Below are 4,140 nucleotides of genomic sequence, written 5' to 3' on the forward strand. Positions count from 1 at the left end.
TAATTCTGATGTGCAAAATTGTGTATAATTAATTATATCTCTCCTTTTGTTTTCTTAAATACTTCTTTTGGTTTTATATTAATCATGGATCCTTATATTAGAGATTTTAATACTAATGAAATTGACACCATAACTTTAGACTCATTATCTGAGTGTAACGAAGTTCTTAAGATCAATAGAGGAAATATAAATTTTAAAGTGCTTCATAATAACATAAGAAGTATAAACAAAAATATTAACGAATTTCGCTGTTACTTAGAACAACTCACGGAAATTCCTGAATGTATTATTCTAACAGAAACTAGACAATTGGACGATATACACTTGTTTAATATACCAGGTTACAGTATTGTATATAACTACGGAACAATTAATCAAAATGATGGTACTATAATATACTTAAAATATGGTATTGAATTTTTACATAAGTTGATTCCTCTTGCCAATGGAAATAAATTGATTCTAGTCGAGATTCAGTTTCAGCAAAAAAATATTAATATTTTGGCTGGGTATAGATCACCTTCTACTGAGCCTTTGGAGTTTGTGCGAGATCTGAAACAATACTTTTCAAATAGCAATTTGGATAAGGCTGACTATTTTCTGTTTGTGGGTGATATAAACATTAACATACTCGAAAATGAACTAAGTGAACATGTAGGGGAATATCTGAATAATCTGTGTGAATTTAATTTTGTTTCTGCAATAAATGATTTTACGAGAGTGACAGAAAATAGTCGGTCTTGCTTAGACCATGTTTTTATTAGGACTAAATGCGATTATGAATACTTATTACCTTTTGTGATAAAAACAAAACTAACTGATCATTATACGGTACTTGTTCAAATTATTTTTGAAACTAGTAAGATTTCCAAAAAAGATATAAAAATAAATAGAAGAGTTGACTATAAAGAACTTAGCGAAGGCATGACCCAAATTAGTTATAATGAAATTTATCAAGCTAACAGTATTGAATCGGGTTTTGAGAAACTTCTATATATTATTACAAAAGAGATACAAAAATCCACTTACATTATAAGGAAATCAGAAAGGAAGCGCAAAAGTTGGATCACGCAGGGTATTATTAATTCAATAAACAAAAGGGATAAAATGTATAACCAGTTATTGGAAAGATTTGACATTAATTTAAAAAATCGATACCTAATTTATAGAAATCGTTTAAATAATGTAATTAAATCTGCTAAGATGAATTATTATAAAAATAGAATTGCGCAAAGTTCAAATAACAATAAAGCGATGTGGGAGACTGTGAAGGAATTAACTTCGTCTAAGAAAATATCAAGGGATATTCAATACGTTAATCACAATGAAGAAACTATAAAAGATAAACAAACTATGTCTGACGTATTTAATAACCATTATGTTACTGTGGGTCAAAAATTGGCAGGTAAAATTATTAATCAGCCAGAAGTCAATTCAACATCAAATTATTTTAATCATTTTGAATCCATATTTCTTAAACCAACAACATTAACTGAAATAAATAATATAATACAATCACTCAAAAGTAACAAGTCGCCTGGTGAAGATGGAGTTACAGGGGAATTATTAAAATGCATGGGTCCATTTCTGGGTGAACCTTTAATGTTCTTAATTAATAAATGCTTTGAAGAAGGATACTTTCCTAATGCATTGAAAACATCTATGGTAATACCAGTATTTAAATCTGGCGATCGTGCTGATGTTGTTAACTACCGACCAATATCGTTAATTACAACTTTATCTAAAGTCTTTGAAAAGATAATAAAAGAAAGATTATGTACCTACCTTGAGAGACATCAGGTATTATCACCAAGACAGTATGGTTTTAGAGCTGGGGTATCTACGCAAGATGCTATTCTTCATCTTACTTCCAATATATATTCGGCTATGGACGACAACAAAAAATCCCTCAGTGTATTTATAGACTTGTCAAAAGCGTTTGACACTGTAAGTCATGATCTGTTGTTAAACTGTCTGGAAAGAGTGGGTGCTAGAGGGGTGTCATTAAACTTTTTCAGGAGTTACCTCACTCATCGTTATCAGTTTGTGGCAATAAATAATTATCGTAGCGAATTAAAACGGATCACGTATGGAGTCCCTCAGGGCTCTGTATTAGGTCCTATACTGTTTAACTTATATATAAATGAGTTATTCTGTCTGCCCACTATGGGAGATATTATAGCATACGCAGACGATACATGTATTTTCTACAGTGACGATGACTGGGAAACTGTCACAAGAAAAGCTGAAAAAGATCTAGCTATAATATTTAAATGGTTTAAATCAATGTTGCTTACAGTAAATTATGATAAAACGCGAGTTTTACATAATTATGTTGATGTTCGTTCCTCACCCACTGTTCAGTTTCTGACTATTTCAGACGATATCGTAATCAATTCGGTCAGAGAATTTAAGTATCTCGGTGTCATATTAGACAATCACCTAAAATGGGATAAGCACATAAAATATATTTCTAATAAGGTAAGATTCTTGTTTCATAAGTTTAAAGTGTTAAGGGATATACTTGACCATGATTCTCTGATAATTATTTATAATTCATTGGTTCAATCGCACCTAATTTATGGAATTGTAGCCTGGGGAAATGTAAGTAAGAGTATATTGCGTAATCTGGAAATAGTACAAAAAACAATTATTAAAATCATGTTTAAAAAAATATCTACTTACCCTTCGGATGATCTTTTTATTGAAGCGTGTTTGATGGACCTGCGGCAACTATTCTTCTATTTCCTAACTATACATCAACACAAAAATAAAAGTCAATTAATAGTCAGCGAACATAAATATGAAACAAGAAACAAAGGTAAAATGTTTGTAACTCAAAGAAAGAATAAAAGCATAGGACAAAAAAGTCATACTTACCTTGGTCCGAGGTTATATGCCTTATTGCCAGATAAAATACAGTCCATGAAATTTACAGTTACTTTAAAAAAAGCGCTAAAAAACTTTATTTTCTCTGTTGCTAGAAAGGATATCCATGATGTTGTGGAACTAAAATCGATTAATTGTTCAGTATTTGCTTAATATGTACGTGTTCTTATGTATATTACATGTTATGGTGTAAATTGTAAATTGTATCTTGTAATACTATTGATTGATGTGTGGACTGTGTATAATCTTGTTGTTATTATGTTGAAATTGATTCTATTTGTTTGTTAGGTTTTGTCTTTTTTTTTTTACCTTCCCCACGCACAGGCTATGCCTATAGTGCGTGTACTGCGTTTATTCTTGTTATCTGTAGTATTCTTGTTATTGGTTTTACTGATCTTGTTATTGCTCTTTTGTAATTTGTTAACTTGTTGAAATGAATAAACATTACATTATTATTATTATCATTAAAAGAAACTGTATTTGGGAAGCGGCGCGCGCTCGCTCTGAAAACTGATGACGTGCAGTCTAAATGGCTCGCGCTTGCAAAATCTTTGATATCTCGGCATCTGGACCACATACAAAAATTCTTTTGTACTTAATCTGGGGTAGCTAAACACGAATATTATAGTCATTCTCGCCTTAGAAGCAAAATAGTTCCGTAAATGTTTAGTTTTTATTTAATTTACATTTTGTTGCATTTATCTCATTTTAATAATTAATAATATTACAGTATTTTTCGTGTAATACCTTAATTTTTTTGCTTTATTAATCATGAATCATCTGTTTGTTTTCTTTTCTTTTCCTCAATTCTGACTTGTGTAAATACTTTTGTATGATTAACACCAATAAACAATGTCTAATGTCTAATGTCTAATGTCATACTGACGTACTTGTTGCTGGCTTTTTAACAATTACTTCATCATTTCAATAATTAATTAATTTTGGTGTAAAATAAGTTTAAAGAATTGAATTTATTTACAAAAATATTTAATAATTATACAACTACGTATAAATATCTACATATAAAATTATTACAATGAAAACTAATAAGTATCCTATATAGATACAATTATTTATAGAATGAAATTCTTCTTTTCTTTGTCGGATTGTCTTTTGATTAATTTTCTTATTCGTTGTCCATATTTTCGTGAAGAAGTATAATAAAAGTAAAAAAATAAAAGTTAAATAAAAACTAAACATTTACGGGACTATTCTGCTTCTAAGGCGAAAATACTATAATATTCGTGGTTA

At 29.6% G+C, this 4,140-nt stretch overlaps 1 long non-coding RNA gene across 2 annotated transcripts; it reads right to left on the minus strand.

Moving 5' to 3' along the window:
• Window positions 1-394: 394 nt before the first annotated feature.
• LOC111692708 lies at window positions 395-2,914 on the minus strand. Of its 2 annotated transcripts, none has more exons than XR_002763291.1 (4): window positions 2,686-2,914; window positions 2,327-2,628; window positions 1,786-2,245; window positions 395-552 (listed from the first exon to the last, which is right to left on the minus strand). It is a non-coding gene; the product is annotated as an uncharacterized LOC111692708 (long non-coding RNA). The 2 variants fall into 2 exon arrangements; XR_002763292.1 differs by having other exon boundaries at window positions 2,298-2,628.
• Window positions 2,915-4,140: the final 1,226 nt, after the last annotated feature.

The sequence above is a fragment of the Anoplophora glabripennis genome, unplaced genomic scaffold (genome assembly GCF_000390285.2).
Source record: "Anoplophora glabripennis isolate ALB-LARVAE unplaced genomic scaffold, Agla_2.0 scaffold1135, whole genome shotgun sequence".
NCBI classification, from domain to species: domain Eukaryota; kingdom Metazoa; phylum Arthropoda; class Insecta; order Coleoptera; family Cerambycidae; genus Anoplophora; species Anoplophora glabripennis.